The sequence below is a fragment of the Pelophylax lessonae genome (genome assembly GCF_965119305.1).
Source record: "Pelophylax lessonae genome assembly, chromosome: 2".
NCBI classification, from domain to species: Eukaryota; Metazoa; Chordata; class Amphibia; order Anura; family Ranidae; genus Pelophylax; species Pelophylax lessonae.
This window is the reverse complement of record NC_138769.1, coordinates 578,582,189-578,597,496: the sequence shown is the minus strand read 5'-3', so window position 1 is coordinate 578,597,496 and position 15,308 is coordinate 578,582,189. Positions and strand designations below refer to the sequence as shown.

Genomic DNA, 15,308 nt, shown 5'->3' with positions numbered 1-15,308 from the left:
GCGGACTGGACTAAGGTGCTTAGACGCACTCTCGTGACTGATTCTGCCCCACCTACCACGCTGGACATGGTGGACCAAAATCATCAAGGGGTCATGTATTTGTGCGATGCGGCCTTGAATGAGGCCCCTTTGGCTGCACGCCTGTCTAGTGTCGTGGTACTTAACCGTCGACTGATCTGGTTGAAGAGCTGGTCGGCTGACCAGACGTCACGGAAAACGGTGGCTGATTTTCCTTATGCAGGGTCTCGCCTTTTTGGCGAGGCCTTAGATACTTTGGTGAAAGGAGTCACTGGGGGCAAGAGCACTCTGCTGCCCCAGAATTCGAGGAACAAGTCTTTCCGCGGTAAGCGGGGTCCCGCCTTTAAACCCAATCAGGGGTCCTTTCGTGCCTTCAAGGCACAAAACAAGGGCAAACCTTTCAAGGGCCAAGGTGGCCAGAGAAAGCCATGGGCGGGCAAGCAGAAGACCGGCCACGCCGGTGCGGCGGCCCAATCCGCCTCTGCCTGAAAGGACGCCCTCACCCGTTTCAGGGGTGGGGGGACGTTTGCGCGGTTTCCTCCAACCTTGGCTGCTCCGAATTCCGGACAGGTGGGTTCAAGAAATCATTCGATCAGGATACAACATCAAATTCCTTTCACGGCCGGCGGACAAATTCTTTCCCTGAAATCTTCTTTTGACCCCAGGGCGGTTACAGGACCTGCATTAAGCGGTGCAGGACCTTCTTGCCCAGGGGGTGATTGTCCCGGTGCCTCATCAGGACAGGTTTCGGGGTTTTTACTCGAATCTGTTCACTGTGCCCAGAAAGGAGGGCAAGCTACGTCCGATCCTGGACTTGAAAGCTCTGAACCGCTTTGTGGGTGTTCGAAAGTTCCGCATGGAATCGCTCAGCTCGGTGGTGGCCTCCCTGAATCCAGGGGAATTCCGGGCCTCTATCGACCTGAAGGATGCCTACCTGCACATCCCCATTTTCGAGGGTCATCAGAGGTACCTACGATTCGCTATAGCGGAGGACCACTATCAGTTCGTAGCGTTACCTTTCGGTCTCGCTTCGGCTCCAAGGGTCTTTACCAAAGTGCTGGCGCCTGTTCTGGGCCTGTTGCGGGCACAGGCCATTGCGGGTTTGGGATATCTGGACGATCTCCTGTTAAGATCGAGTGCCAGTCAGAGCCTGTTCGACTAAGAAGATCTGTCGACTACGGTACAGACGCTCCAGGAGTTCGGTTGGACCATCAACGTTCAGAAGTCGACTTTGTCTCCTTCGGTTCGTCTTCCCTATTTGGGAATGGTTCTGGACTCTGCTCAAGCGAAGGGGTTTCTGTCGGAGGACAAGCTCCGGACCTTACAGAACGAGATCAGGTCCCTCAGGGACAACGAAGTCTCATCACTCAGGACCTGTATGCGGTCCCTGGGGTTGATGGTGTCAGCCTTCGAGGCGATACCATTTGCTCAGTTTCACACGCGGTCTCTCCAAGCGGAGATCCTGGCCAGGTGGGACTGACTACCTCAGTCCTTGGATCTGAGTGTCTCGTTGAGTCACCAGACCAGAATGGATCTTCCGTGGTGGCTTCAGTCCCCGGCTGTGTCGGACGGAAAATCCTTCCGACCGTTACTGTGGACAGTGATTACCACGGATGCCAGCCTGTCGGGCTGGGGTGGAGTCCTGGGCAACCTGTCTGCCCAGGGCACTTGGTCGGAGGAGGAATCCTTCCTTCCGACCAACATATTGGAATTAAGAGCGATCAAACTGTGTCTCTTCCAGTGGTCAGATCGTCTTCTGGGCCGTCCTGTACGGGTACAGACGGACAATGCTACCGCGGTGGCTTACATCAACCACCAAGGGGGCACCAGGAGTGCCTGGGCGGCCTGGGAGGTAACCGGCATTCTGTCTTGGGCCGAGACTCATGTCCCGGCGATTTCGGCAGTTCACATTCCGGGTGTGGAGAATTGGCAGGCCGAATATCTGAGCCGCCAGACCCTGGATCAGGGGGAATGGTCCCTACACCCGGAGATCTTCCAAATGCTGTGTGCGAAGTGGGGATCCCCGGATGTGGATCTGTTCGTGTCTCGGCTAAACAACAAGGTGGAAAGGTTCGTGGCAAGAACGCGCGATCCTCTGGCGGACGCCTCGGATGCGCTGGTGGCCCCTTGGCATCAGTATCGTCTGATGTATGCCTTTCCTCCGATTCAGTTGTTATCCAGGTTCCTTCGCAGATTGGCTTCGGAACCGACGTTGGTGATTCTGGTGGCGCTGGACTGGCCACGCCGGTCCTGGTACGCGGACATCGTTCACCTAGCTGTCAAGTCTCCTTGGCGGCTCCCAATGCGGGACGATCTTCTGTCTCAGGGACCGATCTTCCATCCTGCTTTACAGTCGCTGGCTTTAACGGCATGGCTGTTGAGAGCCAGGTCCTGAGAGACAGGGGTCTCTACTCAGAGGTTATTCCTACTTTGATCAAGGCTAGAAAAGCCTCTTCTGGTAAGATTTATTACCGTACATGGAACGCTTATTTTGCCTGGTGTGAGTCCAGGGGTTTTTCTCCTCGTTCATACTCGGTGGCGAGAGTGTTAGCTTTCCTACAGTCTGGTGTGGACCAGCGCCTTGCGTTGGTCACGATTAAGGGCCAGGTATCTGCACTGGCTGCTCTTTTTCAACGCCCTGTGGCGTCTCATTCTTTAATTCGCACCCCCGGAGGGCGCCTTTACCTCCATGGGACTTGAACTTGGTTTTGTCCATGTTACAGCGTTCTCCCTTTGAAAACATCCGGGAGATATCGTTGCCTCTGCTGTCTAAGAAGGTTGCCTTTTTAGTGGCGATCACTTTGGCTCGCAGGGTGTCGGAGTTGGCGGCATTGTCTTGCCGCTCTCCTTACCTGGTGGTTCATAAGGATAAGGTGGTCTTGCGACCTAACCCGTCTTTTCTCCCTAAGGTGGTGTCTGATTTTCACCTTAATGAGGACATTGTTTTGCCTTCGCTCTGTGCGAAGCCGAAGCATCCTAAGGAGGTTGCATTGCATTCCTTGGATGTGGTCAGGGCGATCAGGGTTTACCTGTCGTCCACTGAATCCTTTTGAAAATCGGATTCTCTCTTTGTCCTTCCTGAGGGACCTCGGAAGGGCATGGCTGCGTCTGCGGCGACCGTTGCCAAATAGATCAGACAGACAATTGTTCAGGCCTATGCCTTGAAGGAACGGGTTCCACCCTTCCCTGTTAAGGGGCACTCTACCAGATCGATGAGTACGTCCTGGGCCTACCGGCATCAGGCTTCGGTGGCCCAGGTGTGCAAGCCTGCGACTTGGACGTCAGTGCACACCTTTTCCTAATTCTATAAGATTGATGTTCTGGCATCAGCTGATGCCTCCTTTGGCCGCAAAGTTCTCTGTGCAGCAGTGCCATAGGGGACCCTGTTTTTTTGGGGGTCCCTGGCTGTTGGGGTGTTTATCCCCTGGGTTATTTGCTTTCCTGGGTTGTTGCTCCTGTTGAGCCTTTTACTGTTGCCCAGAAGGTTCTCTTACTGTGCGTGTAAGGTTCCTTTCTCTGATGTGGGTACTGCGTTGCCTTTCTGACGGTTCTGTTCCCCACCCCTCATGTCTACACTGCTTTGGGACATCCCATTGGTGAAGACTGTATGAGTGGGCGGCCACTGTCGGAGGACGTAAAAGAAAACTGAATTTTTGTAAAATCTTACCGTAAAATTCCTTTCTCTGAGTCCTCCAACTTTCGCCTCCCCCGCCCCTCTTTTGGGGTTTTCTTGTACACTTACTGCTATGCTACCAAACTGAGTTGGGATGGCTTACTGCAGGGGGGTATTGACCAGTGGGACAGCCCCCATGGGTGTGTCTATGTTAAATGCTTTTGTTTTTAACAAGTCTTATGCCTAGCTACTTCTGCGGAGAGGAAGTCAATACCCAATGGTGAAGACTGTATGAGTGGGCGGCGACTGTCAGAGGACTCAGAGAAAGAAATTTTACGGTAAGATTTTACAAAAATTCCGTTATTCCTATGAGCAACACGTTTAAAAAGCTAAAAGAAAAACCTACTTGACTTGTATTTGTAATATTTCTAAAGCAAGAATGCTTTTATCATTTGAGTGTTACAGAGCAAAAACTACAAAATGGTTGGCAAAATTATAAACTAGCAACAAAGACACACCCGAAAAATGACTAAGTCCAAGCAAGTAAGCCCTGTAAAATATTAACACATGGTCATTGGAAACAAAGAGAAAACAAAGCTATTAAGTATGGAAAGTGGCAGTGCTGATGTCAAAATTGAGGATGATAGTAACACAATTTGAAATGCACCACAATGACTAAACTTAAATATGACTCAGAAAAAATAATAAGAAAATAAAGGTGAATAAAGCATCTGCACCAGGTGCTAGACACCCACGAGTTCTGGCTGTGATTGGATGTCATGCAGGTCAGGTGATCAGGATCCTTTCCTGCTGGGACAGTGGCCAGTAGCTGTGACAGCTTCCTCTATGTATAACTCTATATCAGTCTATTGAGCTACAGTAGGTTGAGGAAAGAATCCTACATAAACTGTAGGTCACAAGGCTTCTTGTTCACACTTCAGTAGGTGAAGGGAGCTGTAGAAGAGAGGCCAATGATGTCACGGGCATCCCCATCCCTTTATGTATGTCAGCTTTGTGGTGGGAAATCTCCCACTTGCACCTCCTTGGCCTTACAATGACTGCTAATTTTAAGGTTTGAACCCAGACTCATCACTACCTAGGGTACTATCAATATTTTTTTTTTACTGTTCTAATTCCCCACTCCAACAGGCTTTCTTCATGCTGTAAGACCAGCTGCCGTAGCCTTTTCTCAAGGGTGCTCTGGAGGTCACAGGAAGAAGAGTTGCGCATCGGCTGCCAGAGGGAACAAGCTGTAAGGTAGGTAAAAGTCACTTTTACTGGTTCCCTAAGCATAAATGAACATTTAAAGTATATCTAAACCCACAAACAAGAATGTATTATATTGCAGCTTAACAGTTCTTAGATGTGGTGGCTCCATTAGTTTTCTTTTTTTGTAGGGTTTTTTTCTTTTTCTCTTTTTCCATCTGGTGACCTGTCCAGAACCCACTTCCTGTCTCAAGCCGGCAATACATGAATCGGAATTCCGCTGTTTCGGTGCTCTTGGCTCCTCTTTTTCCCTACCCCCATAGCGAGCGCATGCCATCGGGGCACATGTGTGGGCTTACTTCCAAGCTGAGCTATATGTGTCCATAGACCCACCCCTGGCTTCCTCCTCACAGGATTTGACTGGCAGCAGCGGGAGCCACTGGCTCCCACTGCTGCCTCTGAGTCCTGTGAGGAGAATGAAAACAGCGCTGCTGCTCTCAGACACAGCTTTGGAGCGAGATTGAACTCAGGTGAGTATTTAGGGGGGAGGGGGCTGCTGGGGAGATAATCATGGAAGATTTATGTACATTAAAGTGGTTGGAAATGCTGAAAGTTTTCTCTGCATTAAGATAAAAAACCTTCTGAGTGCAGCAGCTTTACCCTCCAGTCACCCTTTAACTACTGGAGTCCGATTTTGATCCAGAGCTGTGCACGAGAGCAGAGGCTATCTGCTCTCTCCCCCCTCATTGGCTCAGGTGTCCCGAGCAGGTAAGTATAACATGTTTGTTATTTAAAAAAAAAAATGTGATTATTTACAATCACTTTGAATCAGTCATACAGTGCAGGCCAGCTGCGCAGAATCACGTATGACCGAACGATCGACTGTGCAGGAGGGAGGGGGTTGTACCTGGTGGGGACTCCTGCCAGGGCCCCCTGTCCAGCCTGGATCTGTCCTTGAGGCCTGGGTTCCCTCCTGTGTCCCTGTAATCTTCGTAGTGCCACCATTTTCTTGTAGCCTGTGTGTTTTTTTACAAGGCGGCCATGGTTGTGTAGTCCGGTGGCCATTTTGCTGTGGTTTGCCTTAGAAATTAGCGGTGGCCATGACAGTGGAGCCCTGTGGGCAGCAATTTTGGCATTGGGGAGTCCCTCCTCATCCCCTGATGATGACTCCTGGATTCTTTCACTTCCTGATCGCTGCAAGCGTAGTGCAAATTATCCTGGTGGCTGCAGGTGCCTGTTTCTGCTGGGTGGTGAATCTGGTGGGTTCTTCTGGTGAGTCTTTGGAGCCACCCTCCCCACCTGATCCCCTCTCTGATGCTGCGGGTCCCTCCGGGTCCGGACCATCCATCAATTCACTGACGGCGGTCCTGGAGTCTTTTGTGTCCCAGGTGGAGGTGTCTTTCGGGCGACGGCTCGCAAAAGGTGCCCCCAGCCTTTCCCTGCCTCATCTGTCTCATCAGATCCTGAATCTGATTTGGCTGTCCCAGGCGTGGGTCATCCTACTGGGTCTGCAACCTCGCGCCCAGAATTCTCTGAAAGTAAGGATGATTCCTCCATGTCTGCAACCGCGCACGAAAAGGCACTGGTGGAGGCACTGATTGTATCTGTGCATGAGACACTGAAGATGAAGGACGCAGCTGCAGCTGCGACGGAGGCACAGGTTTCCTTTGGCACTCACAAGCCATCCAGAGTGGCAAAGGTGTTTCCTTTCCCCGCCTATTTGGACAGAATTGTCGCTAAAGAGTGGGTATGACCAAAGCATCCCCGTGGGGTCCCTAAGCACTTTACTAGGCCGCGTTACCCCTATGAGGAGTCCCTTCTTAAAGTGTAGACTTTTCCACTGGTGGTGGACCCTCCGGTTTTTGAGATTAAACAAGGCAACCATGATTCCGGTTGAAGAGTCCCCGGCCTTTAAGGATCCGCCAGACAGGAAGGTGGAGGCCGTGGCCCGCAATATGTACACTCTGGCTGGTTCGGCAATGAGGCCAGTATTCACCATTGCCCTGGTGTTGCAAACTCTGACCGAGTGGGCTAAGCTCTTACACTGTAACCTGGAGGGAGAACAGTCCACCCCCCCCCCGCCTTTGCCGAGCTGGCAGACCAGCTGGTCCAGGGACTGCAGTTTATCTGTAATGCCTCTTTGGCTCTCTGTTTCGGCAGTGGTCCTTCGGCGTGTCTTATGGCTTAACCATCTTAGCGGTATTCCCGAGCGTGGCTCGGGGTTAAATTTCAGAGCCAAAAGCGGTAACCCCGAGCCACACTCGGGGTACCGCCAGAAGCATCGCTGGATCCTGTAAAAGAGGTTACTTACCTTGTCACCGGGATCCAGTGATGTATGCGAGCGGTATGCGGCGGCAGATCTTCCTCCCGATCCTCTCTGTCCCCCCGACTTCTGTCTCCTGCAACGTGACGTTCGCAGGGGGGTGGAACCGGCGGCAAATTCAAATGTAAAACACACCAAACACCATTCAAAATAAAATAAATGCACATTACATTGCCCCCCAGTGCCCTTTCCTGCAGTTTTACTGTACTTTTTATGTATGTATATATATATATATGTATGTATACATACATACTTTAACTTATTTATAGTTTTTTATTATATTATAATTTATGATTTTGTGTTTCAAACTTTATCATACCCAAGATGGTATAAAGAAGAACGCACAGTAAAAAAAAAAATATGTAAATAGTTGGTTTGGGCTGCTCATTCTCAAGAATTACATACAAAATAATGGTACTGCTTTCAGCACCTAAAATCTGAAAGAATCATACTGCCAGGGAGGTTAAGTGCTGGTCTGTGGACCAGATTTCTGAAAAGGCCTTGACTGATCTTCCATTTCAAGGAGATCGCCTTTTTTTGGAGCGACCCTGGATGACATCAATAAAGGTCTCACAGGGAGGAAGAGTACTTTTCTTCCATAGTCTACTAAGGGCAAGGAACCTTGTCGTAGACGTGGGCCTTCCTTCGCGGCTCATAAGAAGTTTTTTTGTCCCTCAGGGTCAACAAACAAGGGCTCAAAGCCTTTCAGGGCCTCCTCTGGAGGATCCAAACGAACCTGGTCTGGCAAGCCGAGAGCCCTGGTGTAAGACAAGTCGGTCCACAAAGTCATTCGGTCTGGCTAAAAGAGAGTTTTGCTCTTGTTCCCCAGCAAGGTTATTTCCTTCCAACTTTCGCCTGTCCCCGGACCGCTTGCAGGGCCTGTTTGGGTTGGTACAAGACCTGTTACTTCAAGGAGTGATTGTCCCGGTTCTGACTCTGAATGTTTTTAGGGGTTTTACTCAAATTTGTTCACAGTTCCCAGGAAGGAAGGCAAAGTGCGTCCAATCCTGGACCTCAAGGAGCGAAACTGCTTGGTGCAGGTGCAGAAGTTCAGATTGGAGTACATTCGAACAATGTTGGCATCCCTGCATCAGGGGGATTTCCTCGCCTCTATCAACATCAAGGATGCTTACCTTCACATTCAAATATGTGCCAGTCACCAGTGATTTCTCTGCTTTGCTGTAGGAGAGGAGCATTATCAGTTTGTGGTGTTACCCTTTGGTCTCACCTCTGCTCTTCGGGTCTTCACCAAAGTCTTAGCCCCGGTGCTAGCCTTGTTACACCAACGGGGGATCGCGGTACTGGGCTACTTGGATGATCTCCTTCTGCGAGCGGAGTCTCCTTCTGCGCTGATGAAAAACCTGGAGATCACAATGCAAACTCTGTGGGAGTTGGGCTTGATTCAAAATTTTCAGAAGTCCGCTCTGGTTCCTTCCACGAAGCTGGACTATCTGGGCCTGACTCTGGACTCTTAGCCAGAGTACTCCTTCCCCTGGACAAAGTCCAGAAGTTGCAGACTGCAATTTGTCTCCTGCTGTCCAGCAGATGGTCATTCCTCTGGACTTGCATGCAGGTGCCGGGCCTGATGGTGTCTACCATCGAGGCGATTCCATTTACACAGTTCCATACAAGGTCCCTGCAAAGGGAGATTCTGACCAAGTGGGACAAAACTCCACAGTCTCTGGACAAACGTTCTCCGGCGCTTCGGCTGGGCAAATCCTTCCTCCCCTTGTATTAAACAGTGGTCACCACAGATGCCGGCTGGGGAGGCCTCCTCGGCAAGCATTCTGCTCAGGAGATCTGGATGCTGGAAGAGTCCAGGCTACCTATAAATGTCTTGGAACCCCGAGTGATCAGACTGTGTCTGGACCATTGAACGGATCGTCTTCAGGGTTGTCCAATGATCATTCATTCAGACAATGCCACAGCCGTGGCTTATATCAATCACCAGGGGCACAAGAAGTGTCCTGGCGACTCTGGAGGTAACCGGCATTCTAAGGTGGGCAGAACAGTTAGTTCCAGCCCTCTCCACTGTACACTTTCCTGGGGTGGAAAATTGGCAGGTGAATTACCTCAGTTGGTAGGCGTTGGACCAAGGGGAGTTGTCCCTTCATCCGGAGGTGTTTCAACAACTATGTCTCCAGGGGGGCACCCCCGAGGTCGATCTGTTGGCATCTTGGCTAAACAGAAAGGTGCAGAGGTTTGTGGCTCGGTCAACGGATCCTCTGGCGGACGCAACAGGCGCGCTTGTGGCCCCATGGGGTCAGTATTGCCTGATTTACGCCTTCCCTCCTCTCAAGCTTCTGCCAAGACTTCTCCACAGCATCAAGGCAGTAGGGATTCCAGTCATCTTAGTGGCTCCGGACTGGCCTCGCCGGGCTTGGTATGTCGATCTGGTGCGGCTGGTTGCCGACATTCCTTGGAAGCTTCCTTTCAGGGAGGATTGGCTGTCCCAAGAATCGATCTTCCATCCTGCTTTACAGTCGCTGGCTTTGACGGCTTGGCTGTTTAATGCCAGGTGCTGAAGGATAGGGGTTTATCTGTGTCTGTAATTCCTACCCTGTTGAAAGCTAGGAAATCTACTTCTGGAAAGATCTACCATCTTACGTGGAAGACGTACATTGCGTGGTGTGAGATTCATCCTCGCTCCTTCTCGGTGGCTTGGATATTGACCTTCCTTTAATGGGGGATTGAACAGAAATTGGCCTTGAGTACCATCAAGGGCCAGGTGTTGCCTTTGGTGGTCTTCCTTTGGCCACACACTCCCTGGTGTGTACCTTTCTTCAGGGTGTCCAACATTTGGTCCCTCCAGTGCGGGCTCCGTTGCCGCCTTGGGATCTCAATCTGGTACTTTCGGTTCTCCAGAAACCTCCCTTTGAGAATCTTCGGGCGATTCCCCTGCTTGCACTTTCCCAGAAGGTGGCCTTTTTGGTGGTTATCACCTGGGGTGCTGACACCGCGGAATCCCTGGACAGGTAAGTGTCCTTATATTAAAAGTCAGCAGCTACAGAATTTTGCAAGCATCAGCCCAGTACTTTTTTTTTTTTTAGAGCGGATGGTCGACTTTCTTGTGATAACAACCGATGCGGCTAAGCAGCCGCTTTGCCGTTGTCTCAAGGACATCCCCCGCTGCCTTCCTTCACTCCGCCCTAGTCTCCCATCCCACCAGGAGACCCGAGCGAGACCCGAGCATGTCCGCTGGCTGGACGGAGACCTAAACAAAGCCAGAATCGGCTTTGATGGGGTCTCTGATCTAGTAACCCAGAAGCGATGTCATGACATCACTTCCGGTTACTGAAGCCTTGAAGGCGCCAGATTTAAAAAAAAAAAAAAAAGACAGTATTCAAAATAGCCAAACTTGGCGTTTTGAGTGCTTTTAGGTCCAAAGGAGGGATTTGAGGTCTTATAGACCTCAAATCCCTCCATAAAGAGTACCTGTCAGTGCCTATTACTGTCACAAGGAATGTTTACATTCCTTATGACAGCAACAAAAGTGAATAAAGAAAAACATTTAAAGGTACAATGTAAAAAAAATAAAAAAGATATAAAAAATCTGAAAAAAAAATAAATGTAAAGCGCCCCGTCCCTCCATGCTCGCGCGCTGAAGGGAATGCATACGTAAGTTACGCCAGCAAATGTAAACAGTGTTCAAACCACACATGTGAGGTATCGCCCGAACATTAGTGTGAGAGCAAAAATTTTGGCACTAGACCTCCTCTGTAACTGTAAACATGTAATCTGTTAAAAATGTTTAAGTGCCTGTTCACACTTGTGCGATTGCGAAGGGATGCCATTGCTATGCGAATTTGCAGTGCAAGTTTACCTTGTGTTTTTCAATAGTACCAGCGCGATTGTAATGAAAATTTGATTGCGTTGATTATGTTAATTAAGCTCAGGAGGGGTGGAGCTGAGGGGAAAATCAAACAAAAAATAAGAATTTGCACATAAGAATTCGCACATATCTGAACTAATAATGCGAGTCCAGACCGATTTACATTGATGTCTATGGAAACTAAATTCGCAACGCAACGCTGTAAACTCGCACAAGACCCATTTCATCATCGCATTATATTCGCATCTGAATCGCAACGCATAGATGTGAACGGCCGTCGCGAATACAATGTATTTTGGGAATACATGCGAATCTAGACTTTTCATAACGCATCGCATTCGCAGTAAAATCGCACAAGTGTGAACCGGCACTAAAGCGTAGCCTTTGAAGATTTTAAGTACCATAGTTTGTCGGCATTCCACGAGTGTGCAAAATTTTAAAGCATGACATGTTAAGTATCTATTTACTCGGCGTAACATCATCTTTCACATATATAAAAAAATGGGGTAATATTACTGTTTTTTTTTTTTTTTTAATTCATGAAAGTGTTTTTCTTAAAAAAAAAAAAATTGCATTTGAAAGACCGCTGTGCAGATACAGTGTGACATAAAATATTGCAACAATCACCATTTTATTTTCTGCTAAAAAAATATATATCTAATGTTTAGGGGTTCTAAGTAATTTTCTAGCAAAAAAATATGGCTCCCTGGTATTTCCAGGTTACAAATGTGCTTAAAATGATGTGCTGTTGGCATGTGCTTCTGATTTTCCTGGTACACACAGGTGAATAAATTAAAGAATTACCAGGAATGCATGGACACATGTACAAACACATTTTTCAAGCCAATACCTGTTATAGCGCAGTGAGCAGATACTAGTAAGGGGAGGAGACACGTCTACTTGCTGTGAAAGCTGAACACGGGGCTTGAACAGTAGAAGAGGAAGAGCTGCTCAGTACATTAGCTGAACAAGAATTCTCCTACACTCAAGCAATTTCAATGAGGAAATATTTTTCTAAGGAAAATAACTTTTTCTAACATTTTTATTTGTTATAACCCACTTTTTCTGAGGAATACCTACGAAAGAATTCATACGACATGTAAGTACCCTTATGACTGTATTCAGAAAAACGTAATAGGATGTGATAACGCTGTAGAACTCTGGCAATATCAGCTGAACTCAGTAAAACTTAAAGTGTTAAAGGTAGCAGTAAAGTGTCGGGGCCGTCTGTGAACGGAATGAGATTACAGCTTTAGATTTGAAAAAACGTGAAAGAACTGCGGTTTCTTTGCAAGGTACAGCATTTGAAATAGCCAGTCTGTCTAAAACGACATGATCTGCATATGTGCAATACCACATTCATGTCCTGTATATTTTATGTACAGAATATTTATATAGCATACTCACCAACTATTAAGGTTTTTATTTTATTTTTTTATTTTTAAAATAATTTGGTCCCGTCTTTTTTTTTTTTCTTGGCAACCAATTGGCAACATTAAGGGCTGGTTCACACTGGTATGATGACAGATCAGATCACATGCGATGTCTGTGCGATGTAGGGTTGCCACCTCATCCCTTTAAATCAGGACACATATTAATTGTACAGGTTCTGAGGCTCATAATAATATGCACATAAGGTGAGTTTAATTAGCACCTTAATCAGCCACAGAACCTGTGTAATTAATGTGTGTCCTGGTTTAAAGGGATGAGGTGGCAACCCTAGTGCGATGTGATATCATAGAAACTGTATGGCTGAATTTGGATCGCATTTGGATCAAAACTCATACATGGCCCTTTTTTTTGTCTGCACTAGAATCCAATCGTATGGGTGCGATCTGATTCCTGTCCGAATAAACAGTTCGCACTGCGATCTGCGAACCGATCTGTGCCATTAACTTTTGTTTTGAAACCCGCAGTGGTTTGCAGACGGCAGTCTGAACCGCCTGCAATTCGGGTGCGATACGGAAACCCGCACTTGATTTGCAGGGTTTCTCGCATCGCACAAGTGTTAACCTGAGCCTTAATGCTGTCCACTTGTATGCATGTTACATGTGTACGGCTTTTGGACACCCTAAGGGCTCATTTAGACAGGCACTGAGACCCATCCGCTGTGTCGAGCTGCTTTTTGTTGCGTCTGCATCCACCTGTGAGCTGCGTGCAGGCAGCCCCTAGAAGAGAATGTAGATGCAGCAGCTGTACAGACATAGGTGCGTGCATAGGTGAAACTGCGCTTAAGGTCAAACCACAGTATAAAGCAAGCAGCAGCTCGTATACATATAGGATATGGTGTATAGTAATAATTACATTTGCAAAACCAGGCCACGCTTTTCCTAAATTAATATTTTATAAACAAAACAATAACGCATATAATGATTTCTTGGGCCCAATGAGTTTCACATAATTATCACATACAAACAACATGCAACATAATATGTATCATAAGAGTCTATGACCAGCTTGTACAAGCATCAGTTCGAACCGATCTTGATTTTATCAGATGCTTTTGAGGCCAGAGGAGAGATCTGGGGTCTAATAGACCTCAGATCCCTCCATAAAGCGGACCTGTCACTGCCCATGCTATAAAGATATGTTGTTTATATCGGTTGTATCCCTTGTGATAGCAAGAAAAATATTTAAAAAAAGTTACAGTGTAAAAAAAAAAAAAATCGAATAAAATAAATAAAACATTTTTTAAAGTGCCCCCCTCCCACCAAGGCGAACAAACATGTCGGTCTCTCATGCATATGTAAACAGTGATCACACCACATATGTGAATTATTGTCGCAAATGTTATAGTAAGAGCAATAATTCTACCACCAGTCCTCCTGTGTAGCTCTAAACTGGTAATCTATAAAGGCCTATTAAGCGCCACCTATGGAGATTTTTTACTACTGTAGTTTGGTGTCATTCCATGAGCGTGCAATATTAAAACGTAACATGTTAGGTATTTATTTACTTGGCGTGCCATCATCTTTTGTATTTACTAAACAATTGGGTATTATATTGTGTTTTTGTGCATTAAAATTTACTATTGTGTATTTTTTCCAAAAAATTGTGTTTGTGATTGTGACATAAAAAGTTGCAACACCCACCATTTCATTCTCTAGGGCCTCTGCTTAGAAAAGTTATAATGTTTGGGGGTTCTAGGTCATTTTCTAGCAAAAAAATGTAGATTTTTACATATATGTGGGAAGTGTCAGAATTGGCCCTGAGTTGAAGTGGTTAAACTGCAGGACCCTCCTGCCAGCCAAATTGTGTGTATCCTGTGTTTTACGTTGAATCAGCAGGCCCATGTTCATATGAGCTCTTATGGACCTGATTCCTTTTCAAAGACAAATTACAACAGTGAACACCCTAAAAAGAAAAAAAAGGTACAAATAGCAGGGCCCTTCGAGAAAATCAATAGTATAAGTGCCAGTTCACACTAACGCGGCACGACTTCGGGGGCGACCCGTGAAGTCCCGTGCACCGCGACTTCGGCGCGACTTGCACGGACTTCATATAATGAATGTCTATGCAAGTCGCTCCAGGTCGCCCCAAAGTAGTACAGGACTCTTTTCCTAAGTCGGAGCGACTTGTGTCACTCCTATTAGAACGGTTCCTGTAGCACACAATGGACCGCGACGGACCGCGACTTGTCAGGCTGACAAGTCACTGTAGTGTGAATGTACCGCACTGTCCACAAATAGTTGATAAATGCATTTGGTAGGCCCCAAGAAAATATTTGCCCAGGGTCCAATCAATACTAAAGACGGCCCTGCTGATTGCACCTGCAGCTATTCGTTTGGAACCCCACTAAGGCCCCTTTCACACTATCCGTCCGTTGGACGGATTCCGTTTTTCTCAGCGGGATGACAGCTGTGTCTCTGGGCTGTGTGCGGAGACACAGCTGTCAGTTCCCCATGCATCTCTATGAGGGAAATCGGATGGAAACGGACCGTTGGTCCGTTCTCATCCGATCCTCTGGACGGATGGAAAATAGGGTTTCCATCCGTCCAGATTTGACGGATCAGATCGGGTCGGATGTCAGTGGACATGTCTCCGCTGCCATCCGATGCCCCATAGGAATGCATGGGGGGACCGTTCAGATCCGCCAAAAAAACGCACAGGCGGATCTGAATGGTCCACCTGTATGAAAGGGGCCTAAAAGTCCAATCTGCAAAGCATCCTTTATTGTGCAAAAAAGATCCAAAGGGGGAAGTTGCACTTTAAGTCCTCCCCCTCCACCACATTTGGCATGTCATTTTTTTTGCGTGTGGACCCATTTTTTGAGAGGCGATCCAAGTGGAAGTTCGGCCCGCACATGCACAGTAGGA

The 15,308-nt window shown here is 47.7% G+C and overlaps 1 protein-coding gene across 1 annotated transcript in view; it reads left to right on the top strand.

The window, feature by feature from the left end:
- The window catches only part of B4GALNT1 (beta-1,4-N-acetyl-galactosaminyltransferase 1), a 306,925-nt gene that overhangs the window by 118,592 nt on the left and 173,025 nt on the right, over positions 1-15,308 (top strand). Inside the window, exon 2 of the mRNA XM_082244664.1 lies at positions 4,781-4,888. The gene's annotated coding sequence lies outside the window, so the exon portion shown is untranslated. The remainder of the gene's footprint in view (positions 1-4,780; positions 4,889-15,308) is intronic.